General features: G+C 45.8%; 1 protein-coding gene across 25 annotated transcripts in view; it reads left to right on the top strand.

Annotated features, from left to right (window-relative positions):
• LOC140429207 (sorbin and SH3 domain-containing protein 2-like) overlaps positions 1–23,853 on the top strand; it is a 1,121,994-nt gene that overhangs the window by 306,645 nt on the left and 791,496 nt on the right. For 2 of the 25 annotated variants that reach the window (XM_072515905.1, XM_072515900.1), the window contains exon 1: positions 12,851–13,041. The exons of the other annotated variants lie outside the window; for them this stretch is intronic. The gene's annotated coding sequence lies outside the window, so the exon portion shown is untranslated. Of the gene's footprint in view, positions 1–12,850; positions 13,042–23,853 lie in introns of those variants that run through there. 25 annotated transcript variants of the gene reach the window in all.

Below are 23,853 nucleotides of genomic sequence, written 5' to 3'. Positions count from 1 at the left end.
CGACATTTAAGAGGCATCTTAACGAATACATGAATAGGTTGGGAATAGAGGGATACAGACCCCGGAAGTGCAGAAGATTGTAGTCTAGACTGGCATCATGATCCGTGGAGACTTGGAGGGCCGAGGGGACGGATATGAATATCGGAAGTTTTGGGGAGGTAAAATGCGGACGAGGTTTGTTGGGGCGAGGATTATCCGGAGGGGGGTGGCGGGGGGAGGCGGAGAGCACCCGATACCTCCACGCTGGGGCTGGTGTCCATTAGGGTGGGGCGATGATCACTAATCTCCGAGGAGCCGGTTCCTAGCTCGGCGAGGCCCTGCCCCACACAGCGATGGCGTAAACCACGGCCACTCATTTTTTTTACTCTGAGAAACCAGTATTTGGAGAGAAAACTGGTCTGTGCGACGGGAGAGTTACACGGCAATTTTCAGTCTGAGCCTGACTGTAGCCACTTAAAATGGCCAACTCCCGATTCAAAATGGCGAATGGCAAAGGCTGATGGGAAAGTCAGCCAACAAGACAAAAACCAGCAGCTGCAGGTTGACTGTGTATTTACCTCTGGAAAGGCCAGACAATATCGATACCAGCAACCATCAGCATAACAAAACAACAGCCATCTGAATACTAATGAGCAATCCCCGGGAACAATAAGCAACATTTAGAAACATAAAGCAAAACCAGACTCTTCGGCGCCAGCAGAAGTCTACACAAAAGGAGGTGAACGAGCACCTCAAGACCCCCCATCGATCAGGGAACCGCTCCAGCATTGGAGAAAATCGAACCAAGCAATTGGGACAAAGTCCAATCACTTGGGACCAGGTACAGGGTCCACCCCGGAAGGCGGGAAGCCCCTGGGGACTATAAGAATTGAGCCCCAAGTTCAAATCGCTCTCTTCTTCTCCAGCTCTTCTTCTCCACCTCTTCGCTCTCTTCACGCTCTCCTTCCTGCCCGGGTCACCCAGCAACAATGAACCAACATTGACCGTGACCGGAGCAGTGAAGATCGAAATCGTAAGTCTTAATTCAACGCTCGCTACGAGATAGGCGCTCCTAGCTACCAATCCGTACCAACTTCGAATCCCGCAGGCTCAGAACCCGAACGAAAGGCCATTTGTTTCCCTGACCTGGTGGGCCAGTCCAAAGTTAAGTATAGGCCTGTTAGTTGTAGAAGTAGCTTAGACGTAGAATTTGTGCATGTGTAGCGATTACTGTGTATAACAAACGTGCTTTGATTTAAATCTTACTAATCTGTGTATTGGATTATTGATCATTACTCGGACTTGAACCTCATGGCGGTATCATAAAGATACCTGGCGACTCAAGAGCAAAGGTAATAAAACAGAACAATTGAACTAAGGCAAAATCAGCAACATGACACTCTGCCAAATTGTGGCAAGATGCATCATTTTAGAATTCCAATATTTGCAGCTGCTCTCCATGTTTTTGCTTGTTGATAGTGCTTTATTTGATGGTGTTTTAAAATAAATTTCCACGTGTGTTACAGATTCTACAGACTTTAAAAATTGAACTCTTTCTGTTTGGGTATGTTTTTCTGAACTAAAATCAGTATTAACTATCTGGTTTCTAGGTATTTAATATAGGACAATATTATCTTCCATTCATTATTATTTCGGCTCATATTAAAGTGCTTGAACATGAAATGCTGTTTACTGCAAGCTGGTACTGAACTCTTTGTTATTTGCAAATATTTGCTTTCATCTCTGACGATGCAGCGTGAAATCAAAAGTGCTGCTCTAAATTCATTACCTCCAATTAGGCTCAAATGTTTCTCAGCTTGTAGCTGACTGGAATGCAGACTCATGTGAGGGAGTAACGCACTGGCACTGCAAATGTAGAGCACATATTCACGGTCGGCTAAACTTGTACACCGATTTCTCTCCTGTGGAATGTCTTTTGCTCCCTCTCTCAGCGACTCACTGGTTCCACGTTCTTCCATTATACCCGTGTGCTGATTCATTGGTAGGCCACACAGTCGCCAGGTATACCAGCTGAAGCATATTCCAATACTGTCCTAAACCATAAGAACAAACTGTTTAATTGTACAGGCTGTCAGCAGTTCAACAATGTGAAAGGGGAATCTTCCGGCAGTAAGCTAGGAGTGTTTTACAGGTATATTTTTCTCCCATTAGCATTTATTGCGGAACGTTGTATCTACAACAATAGTAATGTGTATGTAACTATTATATTTATATATACTTCATCCTTGCCGAAAGTGCTTTCTTTATGGTACTATATAAGCTCCCCTTTGCGACTTTTCCTCTGTTCCCTTATCAACTACACAGCTTGCTATTAATTTATGACTGATCAACTGCAGATTTACTATAAATGCAAATTGGAGGGAAACGAACCCTGCAACGAGTACAAATGTGTTCTTTGTATTTTCTGTTCACAAATGAATGAGGTTAAGCCAAATAGGAACTTGTTTCCTGGCAATGAAATGATAAGCAGCTATAAATTTAAATGTCCAGACGCGTAGGCATTAAGAAACTTTCCAACCTTGTATCAAAACATGAAGAATATTGTGTCAAATGTGCATTGAACATTTCTCTCCTGGTCTGTGCATGGTGATAGTAAATTAACAGAATAATAAGCATCAACATTGGTTTGATTTTCAAATATTAATATGCAAAAAAACCAAAGATGCGCTGCATTTCTATTTACTAACAAAGCAGGACTAATTTTAAAGATAAGGCCCCGGTCACATCCTCTGAAACTACCATCTACGAGCTAGGTCTCACCCAGGCTGGGCTGCAAAGACATGTTCACATTGGTGGAAAGATCAAAAACCAGAGGAAACTGACAAAAGAAACACGCAATATGGAGATATTTAGCGATGCGGAGAGGCTGAATAGACTCGGACTGTTTTCATTAGAACGACGGAGGTTGAGGGGTGACCTGATAGAGGTCTACAAGATTATGAGGGGCATGGATAGAGTGGATGGACAGGCTGTGATGAACGGTTACTGCCTTATCATCATGTAAGGTGATGTCCCCTTTAAGACCGGGCTTGGAACCCTGGGGACTCCGCCTCTGGCTCCGCCCATCTGGGAGCCATACATAAAGGCCTGCCTCATGGTCTGTATAGCAGTCAGCTCTCGTCCATAGCTGTAGCATAGTTATTAGTCTAATAAAGCCTTCTTTACAGTTTAATCTCTAAGCGTCATTATTGAGGGTACCTCACAGGCACTCTTTCCCAGGGTGGAGGCATCAGTCACCAGGGGGCATTGGTTTCAGGTCTGTGAGGCAAAGTTTACAGGAGATGCGCGAGGCAGGCTTTTTACACAGAAGGTCGTGAGTGCCTGGAACGCGTTGCCAGGGGAGGCTGTAGAAACAGATACATTAACGCCGTTCAAAAGGCATCTCAACATATACATGGATAGGATGGATATAGAGGGATATGGCACAAGGAAATGCTGAGGGTTTTGGCAAAGGTTGGTATCATGACCGATACAGGCTTGGTGGACCGAAGGGTCTGTTCCTGTGCTGTATTGTTCTTTGATCTTTATAAATCTTTTTTCTGCAGCCGGTGATTAGAATACGAAATGTACAGCCTGAGAGTGTGGTGGAGGCAGATTCAGTCATGGCTTTAAAAGAGAATTCTATCATCATCTCAAGAGGGGAAAAGAAATTGCAGGGCTCTGGGGAAAAGGCTGTGGAGTGGGACTAGATGAACTGTTTGCAGAGAGCCGGTACAAACACGATGGGACGCATGGCCTCCTTCTGTGCTGTAGCATTCTCTGGCACAGGAGGCAGTTCAGAGGAGGTTCACTAAATTGATCCCGGGGCTGGTTTAGCACACTGGGCTAAATCGCTGGCTTTTAAAGCAGACCAAGGCAGGCCAGCAGCACGGTTCAATTCCCGTACCAGTCTCCCCGAACAGGCGCCGGAATGTGGCGACTAGGGGCTTTTCACAGTAACTTCATTGAAGTCTACTCGTGACAATAAGCGATTTTCATTTCATTTCATTTCAAAGGGTTGACGTATGAGGAGAGATTAAATAGTTTAGGCTTTTACTCGCTGGAGTTTAGAAGGATGAGAGGGGATCTGATCGAGGTGTATAAAATACTAAATGGGATTGATAAAGTAAACGTAGACCAAATGTTCCCCCTGGTGAGAAATCTAGAATGAGAGGTCACATGAAGTTGAGAGGTGGTAGATTTAGAATTGAGATGAGGCGGAACTACTTCTTACAGAGGGTGGGGAATTTGTGGAACTTGCAGCCCCGTAGTGCGGTGGAGCTGAGTCATTGAATGGTTTCAAGAAAGAGATAGATATATTTCTGATTTTAAAAAAACAGGTTAAAGGGATATGGGCAACAGGTGGGAGGCAGATTTGAGACCAGGAAGTGATCAGCCATGATCTGATTGAATGAACGGAGCAGGCGTGAAAGGCTGAATTAACACTTTTGCACCTCATTCCTATGTTCCTGTGTAGCTTCCTTTTTTTGCTGTAACCATTCTGTGCACTGGATTCTGTAGCCTGAGGCGACGAACTGACACTCATTGTTTAACTTTATTTTTAAATTTAGAGTACCCAATTCATTTTTTTCCAATTAAGGGGCAATTTAGCATGGCCAATCCACCTAGCTTGCACATGTTTTGGGCTGTGGCGGCGAAACCCACGCAAACAATGGGAAAATGTGCAAACTCCACAAGGACAGTGACCCAGAGCTGGGATCGAACCTGGGACCTCGGCGCCGTGAGGCTGCAGTGCTAACCCACTGCCCCACCCTGCTGCCCCCTCATTGTTTAACTTGAAGCCTACAAAGTTTCAGTGGCCTCTGGAGCACAGACTTCCTCTTTTCTGATGTCACTTTGAGTTTGGTTAGGGGATGTATGGCATCTGTGAAATAGTCTGATCAACCAATCAGACTGAAGAATTCTCACAGACAGCAGAGCCAGGGATATAATTAGCACTTAAATCATTGTACAAAATCAAAAGAAGGATAGGGGGGGGTGGCACAGTGGTTAGCACTGCTGCCTCACAGCGCCAGGGACTCTGGTTCAATTTCGGCCTTGGTTAACTGTCTGTGTGGAGTTTGCACTTTCTCCCAGTGTCTACGTGGGTTTCCTCCGGGTGCTCCGCTTTCCTCCCGCAGTCCAAAGATGTGCAGGTTAGGCAGATTGGCCATGATAAATTGCCCCTTTGTGTCTAAAGATGTGCAGCTTTGGTTAAGGCATTATTGGGATAGGGCAAGGGAGTGGGCTTGGGTGGAGTTTCCTTTCAGAAGGTCGGTGTAGACTTGATGGGCGGAATGGCACTATAGGGATTCTATGTTTCTATGATTGGGACATGGGCATATGATTAAGGGAGAAATTTACATACGACCGCCTCATAGAAACATAGAAACTAGGGACAGGAGTAGGCCATTTGGCCTATTGAACTTGCTCCACCATTCAATATGATGATGGTTGATCCTCTATCTCTACACCATACGCTTGTGCTCTCCCCATAGACCTTGACACCTTTAGAGCATAGAAATGTATCTATTTTATTTGTGACTTGGGCTTCTATGGTAGAGAATTCTGCAAGTTCACCATCCTCCTGAGTGAAGAAATTTCTCCTCATCTCTGTCCTAAATGGCCTACTCCGTATCCTGAGACTGTGACCGTTTGTTCTAGACTCCCTCCAGCCAGAGAAAACAGCATCCTGCACCCAGTCTGTCCAGTCCTGTCAGAAATTTATACGTTCCAATGCCATGCCCTCTCGTTCTTCTGAATTCCAGTGAATACTGGCACAGTTGACCCAATCTCTCCTCACCCGACAATCCTGCCATCAGTCTGGTGAACATTCACTTCACTCCCTCCATTCTTTCATAGTTAAGGAGACCAAAACTGCACATAATTCTCCAGGTGTGGTCTTATCAATGCCCTGTACAGCCGTAGTAAGACGTCCTCACTCTTGTACTCCGGTCCTCTTGGAATGAAGGTCAACATATCATTTGCCTAGCTACTTCTTGTACCTTTATACTTGCTTTCAGTGCTCACAGTTCTCTTTGTACGTCAACATTTCTCAATCTTTCACCTTTTAGATAATTCTCTAGCATTCCGTTTTGTCACTGTTACTACCCACAGATGTGAAGCTATGGTATTTTGCTACCCAATTGAGGTCCATTATCAAGCTGTTGCATTTGTAGTACCCAATGTTCATGCTTTAGGTTTCCATTCCTTGTTTCCAAAATGAAAGTGGTCTGGATCACAGGCGACGTTGGAATGTAAAGGGTGTATCAACCCATTTAATTTCTCCATGCAGATTAGAATATTTCAAAATGAGGGTAACATAAGCCCGCTACACTCTGGAATGCTCTTATAATTGAAAAAGATATTCATGCTTCATTTTAAGGAACACATACATTCATACATTTAGAATTCTAGGGATGGGTATTCATGGAGTGGGTCAACTCAAGTGACTTTTAAGAATAGCAGATGTTTTGCCTCCATTTCCTGCAGGTCTCATATTTGCCAACGGGGCGGGGTGTGACTATCACAGGCAGGAAACCCAAACTCAGGGTGACTTGAAATTAGTACTGAGTTCAGACTGTTCAAAAGCATTAGTCTGCAGAGTCACACATTTATGGAATAGAGATAAACACTCTTGAAGGGTGAATAAGGTCTGTTTAAGTGGTGTGATCTGAGGTTTTTAAATCCCTAGCCTTTTAAACATGAAAAAATGGGTGGCATGGCGGCATTATGTTGGCACTGCTGCCTCACGCCGCCGAGGACCCGGGTTCGATCCTGGCCCCGGGTAACACTATCCGTGTGGAGTTTGAACATATTCCACGTATCTGCGTGGGTCTCACCTCCACAACCCAAAGATGGGCAGGTAGGTGGATTGCCACGCTAAATTGCCCCCTAATTGGGAGAAAACATTTTTAAAATGAAAAAACAGGCTGGGGATACCATTTAAAAAAAAATGCTCCTGGGCTACTTTGATTGACAGGCCATCTAACGTAGGTTAGAGAAAAAAAATCATCTGTTCCTGCAGTTTCATAGAGCTTTTGCTGTCATTTCCCAAGGTGTTATTACAGCAGAAATATTATGCAGTGGAAAATAAGTAATAAGTAAGTAAATATGCTACCTATTCCTGTTGCTGCTGGAGGAGGGTGCTAAAAATTGAAACAACATGCTGAGATTTTCCTTAGGTTTTATAATGGTGAAGATCTTGCTCTCACAAATATGAACCAGGGGCGGGATTCTCCGACCCCCCCCCCCCGCCGGTGCCCGATAGGTCGAGCAGCCGCCCGTTTTCGGCCTGTCCCGCCGGCGTGAAATGGACCTGGCTTGTCGGCCATCTAGCGGGGTCCGTGGGGGGGGGGGGGGGGGGCGGGAGGATCCGGCCCCGGGGGGGCCCCCAAGGTGGACTGGCCCATGATCGGGGCCCACCAATCTATGGGCAGGCCTGTGCCTTGGGGGCACTCTTTCTCTCCGCGCCGGCCTCTGTAGGGTTCCGCCATGGCCGGTGCGGAGAAGAAACTCCCTGTGCATGTGCAAGAACACACCCGTGGTTCTGCGCATGCGCGGGACCATGGCGGCCCTTTGGCGTCGGTTGGCGCGGCGCCAACCCCTCCGGCGCTGGCCTAGCCCCTGGAAGTGCGGAGGATTCCCCAACTTCCGGGTGGCCCGACGCCGGAGTGATTTGCGCCGTTCTTGGCTCCGGCGTCGGGCCATTGCGCCAAGTGCGGGAGAATCCCGCCCCAGATCTTTCTTTTCCTGCATCTGGGGATGTTGAATTGCCTGGTCTCAGCTGCAGGAGGGAGCTCAGGCAGGAATGAACACACAAGGTAATAGAGGAAAAGTTAATTGAGCTCCATGAGAGTGTGTATGTGTGTCCCCACACCAGATTTTCTGGTATTCACTGAACACTGGTTGTTCGCCCCAGGCACAGAAAAAAGAATGTCTGTTGCATTATGTATATATTGTTGAGTATGTAGAGGTCTCACTGCAGTACACAAGTGCGGCGATAACAACTGCCCTGTACACCAGGACTGTTGTTGACTCGTTGAAGGTCATTGTTGTCAAACACTCTGCTGAGGTTTGGAGAAGGCTGAGCTGGTGCAGCTGATCCAGTGTTGGATCTCCTCATTAATGGTGGCCTTGTGAGAAAGATATTTGCCGATGTATGGGAATCAACATATTCCATATCTTTCCTTCAACATATGTAGGAGGTGGAATGATATAGGCTTTGTTTTGGAACCATTCAAGGGTAATCTGTGTCTCTTTTGTGCAGAATTGAAGAAGGTTGAGAGTGGCTGGCAAATCTGATGCAGAGATCCGCAAACTGTGGAACATAGTTATCATAGAATTTACAGTGCAGAAGGAGGCCATTCGGCCCATCAAGTCTGCACCGGCTCTTGGAAAGAGCACCCTACCCAAGGTCAACACCTCCACCCTATCCCCATAACCCAGTAACCCCTCCCAACACTAAGGGCAATTTTGGACACTAAGGGCAATTTTGGACACTATGGGCAATTTAGCATGGCCAATCCACCTAACCCGCACATCTTTGGACTGTGGGAGGAAACCGGAGCACCCGGAGGAAACCCACGCACACACAGGGAGGATGTGCAGACTCCGCACAGACAGTGACCCAAGCCGGAATCGAACCTGGGACCCTGGCGCTGTGAAGCATTTGTGCTAACCACCATGCTACCGTGCTGCCCCTATGTATTTCTATGGTGGTCAGTTTCATTTTGGCACGGAGGCAACTGAGGTTAAAGAGTTTTTAATCTAGGTGCTGTTTAATACTGTCATCAGAGGACAGTTGATCTTCGAGTTGGGCATTGTCAGGTGGATTGTAAATAGCATGGGAGCTAGCACACAGCCTTGCTTGACGTGGGTCTGGATTTTGAAGGTGACTACTTCAGATCTCCCACACAAGACAGTGTCATTCATATCATCCTGAAGCAATTGCAGGATTCTGAGGAAGTTTCCTGGGCATTCAAATCTTTGGAGCACAATTTACAGAGCCTCACGATTTGCTGAGTCAAAGGCTTTAGTCAGGCTGATAAATACAATGAAGAGTTGCTGGTGTTAATTCTCAACAATTTTCTTGAATTTGTCTGACAACAAAGATCATGCTAGAAGTATCTCTTGAAAGAACTAAAGCAAGCCACAGTGTGTCTTGGGGGGAATTTAGGAGAATGCGTGTCAGGATTTTCCCTGCTACGGACAAGGGAGAAATACCTTGATGATTTCCACGGGATGATTTATCTTCCTTCTTCAAGGTAGTTTTAATTGTCAGATTCCTGAATTTGGGGCAGGGGGTAGGGATCAGCTATTTTTCCAGGATTTTGACTCAGTGACGTGAACGAAAGCCCACCAGCTTTGAAGACCTCAGCTAGAATGCCTCTGGGGCCAGAAGCTTTATTGTTTTTGTCATCCATTTTATTGCCTGTCACCACTGTCGCATCAATGGTGTTTCAGCCATGGATTCTACTACAGGGTACTAAAGCAGTGCTTTTCAAACTTTTTTGTCCGGGACCCATTTTTACCAACCGGCCATCCTGCAGGACCCAAGTCGGCCGACATTTGCGACCCACGCCGGCCGACCATCGTGACCCACGCTGGCCGACCTTTGCAACCCATGCCGACCGACCATGGCGACCCACCATTTTCTCTTACCTTTAATGCGAGTGGTGAGTCTAGGCTTATATTCTATAGTCTAGAGTAGCGAAGAATGAGAAAAGACCTAATTGAACCAGGCATTATTCTCTCAGGACTCTACAGAGCAAATGCAGAATGAAAGTTTTCATCAGATGGGTGGTTTACAGCCTGGGGACATAGTCTGCAAATTGCAGTGTGACAATTTTAGACATAGGTGAGGAGGAATTACTTAACTCAAAGTATTGGGAATCTTTTTAATCTCTAAAATTCACCACCAAAGAGAGTTCTGCAGGCTCAGCCATTGAGCATATTCAAGACAGATGCAGGAAGACTGAATTGAATTTAAAAATAAATCTCCTGGATCAGCGCGCTGATGTCAGGAGGAGGCGGTGTTTCTCTCTGGGCACGAATGCGCAGCGTGCCCGCATTTTTAAAGCTGGTCATGGCCTGCATTTCTAAAAGCCGGCTGCTGCGGACCGTTGTGCCTGAATTCACGCGATCGGGAATGCCGCGATGGATGGTTCCGTGACCCTCCCGACACCCGCCTTCAACCCACCTGCGGGTCGTGACCCGCACTTTGAAAATGCCTGTACTAAAGGATAGATAGCCTGGAGAGTAGAAGTGGCTAGTGTGGATTCACAGCGGACCAGTTGTTGAAAATGTTCTTTCCAGCATTGACCGATGGCATTATCATCTTTAAGAAGACAAATATCATCTTTTGAATAGGAGATTTCATCCAATTGGCCTTGGTCTATAGACGATCCAGGTGACTTCAAATAAGCCGGTCAGAGGATCAGCATATTATTTAATCTCGGCAAAAAGTTTTCAAAAAGGTAGTAAATGTGAAGTGAAATTTGGGGAATAACATATCCTTAAAAAAATCATTTTGCACTTGCTTAAGATGTTCATCTAAAACTTGGCTCTTATAAAGCGTTTCAGTAAGGTCTTTACTACATTACTTGACCACTGATGCTTCCAATAAGATTCTAATTTTGAACTAAAAAATGAATAAAAGTGGGAGAATGTAGGAAGCAAATTGCACTGATTGTGACCAGCAGAATAAGGAATCCATTACTCCCAATCCAGGTCGGAGCCTTTTAATTAGAAAACCACTGGAGATCAAAACTGCCAGCATCGCAACTAAAAAAGCAAAATACTGCGGATGCTGGAAAGCTGAAACAAAGGCAGACAATCCAGGGAATGCTCATTAGGTCAGGTAACATCTGCAGAGGAAGAAACCGTGTTATTGCTTCAGTTTGATGACCTTTCATGAAAGCCACCGGGGAAGCAGATGTCAGGCCATCTGTTCAGCATAGATGGCCTCATTATGAATAATTGGCTGAACTCCAAAGCTAATGCATTCAGCCCTGTAAGCAATTTTTCCACAGCTGTGAAGGGGAATGCTATATTTGTTAATTTGACATGTTCATGGAATTGTAATATGTTTTCTTTCTTTGAAGTGGTTTTTCAATGCCTTTTTGTTTATTTGGACACGATTCAGGGATGTCGAGAAGTTTTTTTCATTCATACTTCGAGTGGCTGTTTGATATACAACCTCATAATTGTCAGAGGAGCAATTCTTTTTTCAAAGGGGATTTTCAAGGCCTGTTTGTTACTTAGACAGTTTCAGTAGCATTTCAAAAGGCTTGCCAGTGTTATTATTTGATCATTGTTTCTGTGCATTGTGCATCCTGGAAGAGTGGTTATGGAGGATGATTGGGTTTGCATTGGGATAAAGGATGTCAGGAGGAGGCGGTGTTTCCGGAAGGGAAATGCTGCATGAAGGGGGGATCTGAGGGAGCGTGGAGGGGGTACGAGGAGGATTAGCGGTTTGAGGGAGGTTGGGGCTGAGGGTTGGAGGCCTAACAACCCTGTACGCTACTGGAGCGATGCCCCTGTGAATTGAGGCAGGTTTTCGAACAGAGGTAGGCCGCCTTAACTACTCCGCGTCACCCCTTACATGCTTCTGTTGCCATCTCGGGTCTGCTTCTGGACTTGGCATCCTTGACTCCACCCCGAATCTGACTCCAGCCCTACCTGACTCCCAGAGACCAAAATCTCTTGGGAGTACCCTGACCTTTTTAAAAAAAAAAAAAAAGTTGGGAATGTGACGTCAGGAAATGACCCAACTTATGATTCCTGAGGGGAAATTTGGCCCAAATTTCTTGGTTTTGTCATGAGGTCTCCTCAGTGTTGCAATTGAAAAGACGAGAAGTGGACACGAACGATTAGTTCAATGTTTGACAGTAAATGGTAGAGACGCAAGGAATGGTTGTGTTTGAGACGAAAGCTGTGGGCTACCCCAGTCTAGCGACTATCCAAGAATAGCTGTTTCATTAATAATTCAAAAACACTTTGGTCACAAGTAATACCTTAATGAATTGAACTACAAAATATCTTGCAGCAATGGTCACTTTTCCTCACTGAAACCTGGAGTAGAAGGCAATTCATACAGATGGTGTATCACATTCCCTCCAAAGTTCCTATTCTCAGATTTGTCAGCATTGAGTGACAGGTGAAAGTCCCACTGAGAGGCCAAGAGCATGGAAAGCACTGAAATTGTTGGACTGGAAATAGACTGTTTCATTGGGGAGGTTGGGGTCAAAGTACTTTGTTAGGCAGCCTTGCACTCCATTTGACCTGTACCATACCTGACCTACGAATGCTTTTGTGGAGTGGTCACTAAATACCATGTCGAAAAATGTTCCAGTCCCAATGCTTGTGGCCCTCCCGCCATAATAAGGACTGTCTCTCCATTGTCACATGTCTCGAAAAGAAAATCAGTATGCCTTCGTTTTTACAACAATCCTTGAAGAAATTGTTCAGCGGAACAATACAACCCTATGTGGTTACAATTTGGAAAAAGAGAACTTTGATTTTCTATTTAAAAATTAAATGTTCCCCTTCAGTGTGATTATCTGGAGAACAATATATATATATGATTATTGCACTTGTTTAATATTGGTCCGAAATGTTCTCGCTCATTTGAAAAGCTTTTGCAGGTCTCTCGGGTATGTGAAGCTAATAGCCTAGAAAGAAGAAGCAATGTAGTTCTTTTGTTTCTTGATGACTGTGGTGGACTGCTTTAATTCACAATTGCCAAGACTAAAGTTGCTTCAGATGTGGTAGATCATTAACCAGCTAGCATTAACAATGACAAGAGGTGAGTTGTGTTTGAATAAAAACGCCTGTCAGTTCTGTTCCCATTCCGACCGTGTTGCCGAGAAACCACTTGCTCAGTAGCAATAGAACTTCAGTTGGGTTTCAGTACATTAAATTTACTTGTGAATTAAATAGTGATGAGTTTATTAGCTTAAAAATCATTGTAGTTCCATCGGGTTGAATGTATCTGGACCACAACAGGAATCTGCAATGAATGAAAACTTGCGGAATGGTCAAGAAAGCTTCTGAAAACAGGTATGTACAAGACCATAGTGGCCATCTCTTTCACAAAGAAAACCAGCATTGTCACAGATTTGTTAAATGCTGACAATTCCAGTTGCTAACTAACTGCTGAAGGACAGAAGAAACACTGCAATTAATTATGATTGTATTTGTACACTGGATATTCGAATACTAAGTAATATAATGGACTGGGAACAGTGGTTGGCCTTGTTCAGGACACCAGACTCTGTCCTTTCCTTCATGAATATAACTTGTATGTTCTTTCACCATTTGGCCCATCGAGTCCACACCGGCCCCTGAAAGCGCACCCCACCTATGCCCACACCTTCACCCTATCCCTGTAAGCCAACAACCCCACCTAAGTTTTTGGACACTACGGGGCAATTTAGCGTGACCAATCCACCTAACCTGCACATCTTTGAACTGTGGGAGGAAACCGGAGAACCCAGAGGAAACCCACGTAGATACGGGGAGAATGTGCAGACTCCACACAGACAGTGACCCAAGCTGGGAATCGAACCCGGGTTCCTGGCGCTGTGAAGCGACAGTGCTAACCACTCTGCTACCGTGCCCCCCTTTAAAAAAAAAAGTTTCATGAAGATTGATCAACTCATTCCAATCAGTGAAACCTCCTTGCTTCTGCTATATTTCTGTGTTTGGCTACAGCCTAAACAAACAGCTTTACACACATCTCTTCTGTCCTCTGTTGCAAGTTCTCTCTCTGACTAAGGTGACATATCAGATTTATCTTGGTTCAGAAGATGTCCAATTGCAGGAAATAAATCCAGTGATTTGCTGCTGCTATCGATCTGAAACCCTTAATTGAATAAAATTCCCTTATTTGCTGTGGTGACTCCAGGATCAATGTTGCGGTATTTTGGTTCACGTAAACAGTTTTAAAAATGAATTCCCTCCAGATTTGTTGGGAAGATTTCTATAATTTAATGTTGCGCAGGTTGGCATTTAAAGGCTGAATGACGTTGCACTTTTCAAGAGTAACATTCTGAGCATCTGTTAATGGAGAAGACATTGCAGTTATTCCTTGGCAATGAGTTATTGTCATTCTGTGCATTGGTTGCTTGGTGCTGTCACTATACATCTACTGTTAACAGTTTCTTTATTGTGAGGTTAAACTCTCTTAATTTATACTTTATAAGAATAGGTGTTACATTTCTTCTGTGCCATTCACCTTGTCTCATTGTAATTCATTACTCCACCACCGACTTCCACATTTGGTAACAAATCATGAGGGAAAATAGATTAATATACACTCCTGAGTGGTAATACTTAGTGTGATCAGTTTAAAGTGCCTCCATTAACCAGTTTTGAACATTACAACTAAATCACATGAACCAGGCTAGCCTTTTTAAGTGGTTACACAGTACTTTATTACAACCAAGTATTTATTAATGTTAGACTATGGTCAGATTTGCTGTTGTTTGACAGAAATCTTTGCTGAAACTCCATCTTCCATTCACTGAAATACAAAACGTAGTCATTACCAACAATGAGGAGGCTGAATTGCCAACAACGCAATAACAGGCCATCCAGAATGCGTGTGTAGAGGAGAGCAAATTATAAAATAAATCTTTTTTGCTGCCATGATTCATGGGACTAAACTCTGAAGTGCATTTGCATTCATTCTTTTCCTCATTGTAACTTCTCATTTTAATAATTATCTTGGCTTTGACCTTATTCTGGAAACGGTTTTAACATTTTGGACCTAATTCAATAATTTTGCTTTGGTAATTATGCAGTTGGATCACTGACGAGGAGGCTTTCGACGATAGCATTGGTGAATATGTGCAATCTTTTGATTTGGGTCATTTAAAAACCTGCCAGAGAATCTTCTCTTTATGCTCAAAACTTGAACCAGTTCTCACAGTTTGATCTCTGATGGTAAAAGCAAGAATCCCTAAAGTCCCATTCATCACCATAAAAATGATTTATAACTGGGCGTGTAGGACGATTGAAAGGAAACAAATGATCTTTATCACATTTTAACAAACATTGCTCGGAAGCTTTTTACAGTTGAACCCTTTGAGGAATGTGTAGTATTTTTCAGCGTCACGTTAGTGTTGCCTAATAGTTTGAGGCTCAGTAGTTCAGCATTGTGCATGAACTGGAGCAGCGCACAGTAAATACTGTAGTCATTGGACCAGTTATGCAAACTTGTTGCCAACAGATAAAAGTTGTATCAAGAGAGGAAAGAAAGAGTAGGGATTAATGGGTCCTTTTCAAATAGGCAGGCAGTAACTAGTGGGGTACCACAGGGATCGGTGCTGGGACCCCAGCTATTCACAATATATATTAATGATTTGGATGAGGGAACAAAATGTAACATCTCAAAGTTTGCCGACAATACCAAGTTGGGTGGGAGGGTGAACTGTGACGAGGATGCAGGGATCCTACAGCATGATCTGGTCAGGTTGGGCGAGTGCGCAAATCAATGGCAGATGCAGCAGTATAATTTGTAAAAGTGAGAGGTTATTCACTTTGGAAGCAAAAACAGGAAGACAGATTACTACCTGAATGGTTGTAAATTGGGAGAGGGGAGTGTGCAGCAGGACCTGAGTGTCCTTGTGCACCAGTCGCTGAAGGTAAACATGCAGGTGCAGCAGGCGGTAAAGTAGGCTAATGGTATGTTGGCCTTCATTGCGAGAGGTTTAGAGTATAGAAGCAGGGATGTGTTGCTGAAATTATACAGGGTCTTGGTGAGACCACACCTGGAGTATTGTGTGCAGTTTTGGTCTCCTTCTCTGAGGAAGCATGTTCTTGCTCTTGAGGGAGTGCAGCGAAGGTTTACCAGACTGATCCAGGGATGGCGGGACTGTCACATGAGGAGAGATTGACTAAGTTGGGATTGTTCTAGCTGGAGTTCGGAGGAATGAGGGGGGATCTCATAGAGACTTATAAAATTTTAACGGGACTAGACAGGGTAGATGCAGGGAAGATGTTACCAATGATGGGTGTGTCCAAAACCAGGGGCGAAATTCTCCAGAAACGGCGCGATGTCCGCCGACTGGCGCCCAAAACGGCGCCAATCAGACGGGCATCGCGCCGCCCCAAAGGTGCGGAATGCTCCGCATCTTTGGGGGCCGAGCCCCAACATTGAGGGGCTAGGCCGACGTCGGAGGAATTTCCGCCCCGCCAGCTGGTGGAAACAGCCTTTGTTGCCCCGCCAGCGGAAATGACATCGCGGGGCGGCGCATGCGCAGGAGCGTCAGCGGCCGTTGACAGTTTCCCACGCATGCGCAGTGGAGGGAGTCTCTTCCGCCTCCGCCATGGTGGAGACCGTGGCGGAGGCGGAAGGGAAAGAGTGCCCCCATGGCACAGGCCCGCCCGCGGATCGGTGAGCCCCGATCGCGGGCCAGGCCACCGTGGGGCCACCCCCCGGGGCCAGATCGCCCCACGCCCCCCCCAGGACCCTGGAGCCCGCCCACGCCGCCTTGTCCCGCCGGTAAGGTAGGTGATTTAATTTACGCCGGCGGGATAGGCAATTTATCGGCGGGACTTCGGCCCATCCGGGACGGAGAATCGAGCGGGGGGCCCCGCCAACCGGCGCGGCCCGATTCCCGCCCCCGCCGAATCTCTGGTGCCGGAGACTTCGGCAACCGGCGGGGGCGGGATTCACGCCAGCCCCCGGCGATTCTCCGACCCGGCGGGGGGGTCGGAGAATGTCGCCCCAGGGGTCACAGTCTGAGGATTCAGGGTAAACCATTTTGGACAGAGATAAGGAGACATTTCTTCACACAAACAGTGGTGAGCCTGTGAAATTCATTACCACAGGAAGTAGTTGATGCTAAAACATTGAATATATTCAAGGGTCGGCTAGATACAGCACTTGAGGAGAATGGGATCAAAGGCTATGTGGAGAAAGCGGGATTAGGCTATTGAGTTGGATGATCAGCCACGATCGTGATGAATGGCGGAGCAGGCCTGAAGGGCTAAAAGGCCTCCTCCTGCTCCTATCTTCTATGGATCTATGTAAATGTGCTAGTGAAAATGGCTGAGCCAACAACCATGCCTACCCGGTTAAAGAAACCTGTCCCTTTTGGCTCACTTCTCTTCATACATGAATACTTCATTGATCTTTACTACTTATGAGATCGATCTAGCTATTGATTAATTAGGCTCTGTCAGAACATGCAGTAAGTACAAGCTTCATTGTTGGAAAATAAAATTGCTACTTTCCACACAGATCAGAAGGAGTGTCAAAGCTGCTGCGAATAACATATTTATGATGAATTAAATGGAAATCTCGCAGTTGACAATTTGCAAGCCCGATGTCAGAGTCTTTTGTTGCCTGCAGCACTCATGCTATCTGTGCTGCTATCTGCACACTAACCAAAAGGAAATCTCTGATTCTTTAGTAGAGTGAAACATGTATTACATATGCTGTCGACCAGCTTGGCTCTGAAAGCTAGCGCAATACCAGTCAGCTGTTATGTTGCCTCAAGTCTGGTGCCTTGTAACACAATATTATAATCTGCCTTTCATTACAAGTATAATTTATGAAAACACATTTCGGGTAATTTGGTAGTTCAGTTTATGGGATGAAGATTTATGAGGATTGTACGAGTAGAGCTTTATTTACAAGGTGGATTTTAACATGGTATCAGCAGAGTTTTAAAAAAAATGTTAGCAGGGCAGCTCCACATTTAACCTTTCTTAATCCTTAGCACAACAAAATGGTGGCACTTAGAATCCATGGCAAGAGAATTTTAACTGAAGATTTTAGAACATTTATTTATGACTGTCGAGATCAATTAAATGAAATGTTAATTTATCTGAAAAGAAAACAGTGGGTTGGATTTTACCCCCACCGCCATCTGCGTTTTCGGCAGCACATAAGATATATTGGGTGATTAGTCCACCACGTTGCCACCCGCCCCTCAGTTGATTCCCCTAATACGCTAGGTGGGTGTGTGACAAACCCAGCTGCCTACCGCCATGTTTAAAGAAGAAATTAAAAATCTCTTACACTTGTTAGTAAGTCTAATGACCAGGGTAATATGCTGCCCATGCCATAATACAGTTGGCATGGGCAGGTCGGCAGCGATGGGAGGCCTTTTTTGTGTGGCCGAGATGAAAAAGGGAGGGAAGGAAGAGGGGAGCGCCTGATTTGGGAGATGTCCTGGCAGTCCTCTCCCCAAGATGACACCACCCCGCCCACTACTTCCATGCCATCCACCTCTCTCCCCATTGCAACACTCTCTCTCCCCCCCCCCCCCCCCACCCCCCCCACCAAGGAACCCCCTACCTCCCCAGGACCCATGCCACTTACCTGGCCTCCATATCCCAATGCTTAGTCCCAGCCATGTAGCTGCAGTGCCTCTTCCGGCCACTGCAGCTCTGTGCTCGGAGGGACTGGAGAACTGCCAGCCAATCTGATTGATTGGCAGTTCACCAAGGTGGCTGGGACTTCTGTCCAAGTGAGGACAGAAGTCCCGCCTACTGCCAATCAACACTCTTAGACTATAAAATGGCAGTGGCCTGTTGGAGTCATGCTGACTTCCAGCACAGCTCCCGCCATCCTAAAAATAAAGGCCATTAACTCTGTTTCTCTGAAAGGCTGTGTTTTTCCTGCACTTTCTGTTTTTATTTCAGATCTCCAACATCCGCACTATTTTAGTTTAACTTAAGCAAATTGATGATAACCAGTTAGTCTATTTTTGTCATGTTGGTTTGAAGGATACATATTGGCCAGGACACTGGGGTTAACTTCCCCTTCACTTCGTCAAGATAGTGTCATGAGATCTTTTATGTCCACCTTGGAGAGCAGAATGGACCCCAGTTTCATGTCAATAAACGATGGCACTTCTAACAGTGCGGCATTCTCTCAGGGCAGTCTTGGAGCGTCAGCCTTGATTTTGCCGCTTAAGCCCACAATCTTTTTACTCCGGTGAGTGTGATACCAACTGAACTACAGTTGACAATCTAAAGGCAATGAAGAGAGGATTAGGTCGATGTGAACTTTGAGACCCAATCCCAAGTACCATGTGATGTTTACAAGTTGACCGATCCATATAGCATGGGCGATGTAGCGGGGCTGAATGTTGTCCCAGGAAAAAAATCCCAGATATGACTTTGTTTGCACTGTTCACCTCTGTTCCTAATCCAAGCTGGACAAATGAGAGACCTTTCCACACAGGCGGGGTGGGGAGGGGGGCAGGTGGGAGGTGGGTGGTGGGGGTGGGGGGGGGGGGGGGGGGCAAAATAAATAGATGGATAAAGTTGCCTCTAGCTCCTATTCTGTGAGTCCTGTTCTTGATCACGGGCAGGATTTGCAGGAACCAAGGCTTTGGAAGCTGCCTGTCCACCTTTTCAGCCAGGGAAAATTGCAATATATGATGGAGCTGAAGGGAAATGAAGAAAGGGAAAATAAATAAATTAAATGGTATACAGAGAGGGGAGTCGTACAATGAAGGTTGCACTACATGTGTTAATGGCTGGAAGTTTCCTGGGAGTAGCTCCTACTCCTGGATAATAATGAGAATTGTACATGGCCAAATGATTTAATTTGCTTCCCTGCATACTTAAGTACAATAAAACTCATGGGCACGTCCTGCTTATGTTCTGTTTATATCACAAAAAAGTTTCATTTGAAGGGCACCCCGTGGGCAGCCCATCAGACTCATTCAGAGCCTCTTAATGCCAATTAAAAGAGGCCATCTGGGATCTTTCAGTCAGCCATCAGGTTGTTGCAGGATACAGTAGGGCCAGTGGTGCTGCCTGGAGGCAGCCTCCCAGCATCAGAACAGGGGATCAGCACAGCTTCCTGCCCGGCCTGGGTGTAGCAGCAGCCACAGGTTGCCCTGTAGAGGAGTGCCCTATCTACTTTATGGAAATGGTCTGGCTACATAAGTCACTTTTCTATTTGTCTTTAAAAACATTGGTGGGAGGGTGCTGTCATCTCCCTCACTTACCATGGCATCCTCCTGCTGCTTTCAAACTGGAAGGTCTCTGGTCCTCAAGCTCCCGCAGCCCATTGCCCATAATGGACAGCAAGCCTGTCCTCTGACTATTAGTTAGTGGCTCCAAAGAAAATCACAATGAGTGACTCTGTTATCCACATGGTGCCGGCTTCTGACCCACATTTGAGCCCCCGACAGTGAGGTTCAGAAGCCCATAGGGAAAATCCTGTCCTTGATCTCCAGGCAGTCAATCTAACTAGTCAATATGTGTTTTTATGCTTTGCGGATACCACACTTGCAAACTTTAACATGCCCTTGAATCTGGCAAGGATAGTGACTACCCAAGTGACTACCCAGCTACCGAAGTGACAACCCTTCATTAGGAAAGGTAATAATGGAGGTATATGTCTTGTCTTCTTTAATGCCCAATTTTGTTTTATTCCCAGGTCTGTTGTTCAAGTGCGTACATTAAAACAAAACAGCCATTCCTTGTCATGAAAATGCATTTTGACTTGATTAGTTTTTGGATGTTGACTCAAATAGAGATTGTGTTCAGTAGAGACATCTTCCAATTTATTATGCAGCCTTTTATGTGCCTTGTTGATGATTGCCGTAGAAACAAAAGCCTTCAACCATTGATCCAGTTGACCATAGCCATTTTAAAATTGCATTACCTTGTCTATCTATGATCATATTAAAAATGTAATGCCGATAGGTGCCCCATTTTATCATTGTCACCCTCTTCCCAAGGAAAGCTGTTGCTCATTTATGCCTCTGCTGTGTCATTTCTTGATCCTGCATTTGTCTGATCTGGATGAATTGTCCTCAATAATGTTGATTCAAACACTCATGGGATGGGTAGTGACTTTTCTACAAAACAGACTCACTTGCACATTTCATTTATATGTAGACAGCATGGTAGCATAGTGGAAAGCACAGTTGCTTCACAGCTCCAGGGTCCCAGGTTCGATTCCCGGCTGGATCACCGTCTGTGCGGAGTCTGCAAGTTCTCCCCGTGTCTACGTGGGTTTCCTCCGGATGCTCCGGTTTCCTCCCACAGTCCAAAGATGTGCGGGTTAGGTGGATTGGCCGTGCTAAATTGCCCTTAGTGTCCAAAAAGGTTAGGTGGGGGAAACTGGGTTACGGGGATAGGGTAGATATGTGGGCTTGAGTAGGGTGCTCTTTGCAAGGGCCATTGCAGACTCGATGGGCCGAATGGCTTCCTTCTGCACTGTAAATTCTATGATCTATGATTCATTTTACACCTGTGGGATCTTATGCACTAGAAGGGTAATTCATGAATTCTCACTCATTGCGAGCACAGGTCATGAAACTGCTGGGATTAATGGGCGAAATTCTCCCCCAACGGCGCGATGTCCGCCGAATGGCGCCAAAGACGGCGCCAATCAGAATGGCATCGCGCCGGCCCAAAGGTGCGGAATGCTCCGCATCTTTGGCGGCCTAGCCCCAACATTGAGGGGCTAGGCCGACGCCGGAGGGATTTCCGCCCCGCCAGCTGGCGGAAATGGCGTTTGTTGCCCCGCCAGCTGGCGCGGAAATGCGGCGCATGCGCGGGAGCGTCAGCGGCCGCTGTCAGTTTCCCGCGTATGCGCAGTGGGGAGAGTCTCTTCCGCCTCCGCCATGGTGGAGACCGTGGCGGAGGCGGAAGGGAAAGAGTGCCCCCACGGCACAGGCCCGCCTGCGGATCGGTGGGCCCCGATCGCGGGCCAGGCCACCGTGGGGGCACCCCCCGGGGTCAGATCGTCCCGCGCCCCCCCCAGGACCCCGGAGCCCGCCCACGCCGCCTGGTCCCGCCGGTAAATACCAGGTTTGATTTACGCCGGCGGGACAGGCAATTTCTGGGAGGGACTTCGGCCCATCCAGGCTGGAGAATCCAGCGGGGGGTCCCGCCAACCGGCGCGGCCTGATTCCCGCCCCCGCCCAATCTCCGGGAGCGGAGACTTCGGCGGGGGCGGGATTCACGGCGGCCAACGGCCATTCTCCGACCCGGCGGGGGGTCGGAGAATGACGCCCAATGTCTCTATGTATCTCTGGCCCTGGCTCCTTGCTGAATATGGCTAGTTTGCTGGGATTAACGCTTGTTGATAAGGAATGAGGATATGTTTCTCATGTCCATTCTCCTGCCTTCTTCCCATAACTCCTGATCCTCTTATTAATCAAGTACCTATCTGTCTCTGTCTTAAAGACACTCAGTGATTTGGCCTCTACAGCCTTCTGTGGCAAAGAGTTCCACAGATTCAACACCTTCTGGCTGAAGAAATTCCTCCCCATCTCAGTTTTAAAGTATTGTCCCTTTCGTTTGACGCTGTGGCCTCTGGTTCTAGTTTTTCTTACAAGTGGAAACATCCTCTCCACATTCACTCTATCTCGGCCTCTCAGTATCCTGTAAGTTTCAATAAGATCCCCCCCCTCATTCTTCTAAACTCCAATGAGTACAGACCCAGAGTCCTCAACCACTCCTCATATGACATGCTCTTTATTCCAGGGATCATTAGGTAAACCAAATGAAGGCAAGACTCAGTTTACATCAATAAATTGTGATAATTGGTATAAAGTTTCTCTTAGTTATGTAAATGTAAGTTTCAGGGCCAGTTTCTTGTCTCAGCCAAGCAGCACATCTCTCGTCTTATATCGTCATTTGGTAGTACAGAAGTTGAATATTGCTGAAAAAGAGACATGTCGTTGAAGCATCAGGTCAGTTCATAAGAATACCAAAAGTAAAGGGAATGATCATTTATACTGCACGAGAAGAGAATGCTTAGCAATTAACTGTTCCCTGGTGCATTCCCCATGGAAATGCCAACCAATCAGAGACCACTTGCCAACCAATCTCTCTTTTCATGTCGTATGAATTTCCATCACTGTTGGTATTCTTGTGAACCATCTCAATGCATGCAAGACAAAAAGTTTCAACAGCATGTCTCGTTATTTTCAACTCTAACTTGGGCCTAGTCCATACATGCACAGTCCAATGACCTGCATTAAACCGAAGCAAATGCAAGGTCCTTCCAGGAAGTCACCTTTTGGGTTTGACCCTCTGTCGAGTAGGACTCCAATCTAGTACAAAGCTGATTTTAGCAATGCTCTGGTAATTTGTTGAACCACTTTCCAAATTCAACTCTGGAAGGCTGTTCTGCTGGTCCCCTGCCTGTGATGAGTGGTATGCCAAGGCAAGGCAATGGTGCATATCAAGAACTGGGCAGAATCCCTGTGGATTCTTAGAGTTGGCATAATCAGCAGTTTGATTCAGATTGTTTTCTGTTATTTTTTATTGGATACATACATAAAGGAAACAAAATATATATTTGATAGTCCAATTTGACATTTCATCCATGAGATCGACACTGAGCCTTTGTGCATTTCTGGGCTGCAATAATGAAATAAAACACCAGTTTCACTGTCTCAGGATAAAATGCCCTATATTTATTCTGAACACGTCTAAGACAGCACCTCTGAGACTGACTGACTGTGACCTACTTATAATTTCTGGTACAAGTCGAAAATCCTAATGCGATCTGAAAAACACCAAGCTAACACTTCTACCTACAAAAATTAGCTTTTTGTGGGGGGAGGGGGGAATTAATGTAAGGGTGTCATAGCCTGCCAGAGCAGATAGACATTTTGCTTAATAAATACCTTCAGGAACTCCTGATTCCTGAGACTGCATTTTCATTAATAGTACCGAGAAACTTTCAGCCATTCAACGCGTCATTTTGACTGTGTAGAGCTATTCAATAAAGAGCTGGGTTACTGGTAGAAATAAAAAATAGTTTTGTGCACTGCATTGAGTGAGACCCCAACAGAAGGCAGCAGTGAAGGCAATATAACATAATGATCTTACAATATACTACATTCACTCGCTAATTAAAAAAAAAGCAACTTGTAT

Source organism: Scyliorhinus torazame, chromosome 9 (assembly GCF_047496885.1).
Source record: "Scyliorhinus torazame isolate Kashiwa2021f chromosome 9, sScyTor2.1, whole genome shotgun sequence".
Lineage (NCBI taxonomy): Eukaryota > Metazoa > Chordata > Chondrichthyes > Carcharhiniformes > Scyliorhinidae > Scyliorhinus > Scyliorhinus torazame.
This window is presented reverse-complemented; position numbering and strand designations above follow the sequence as displayed.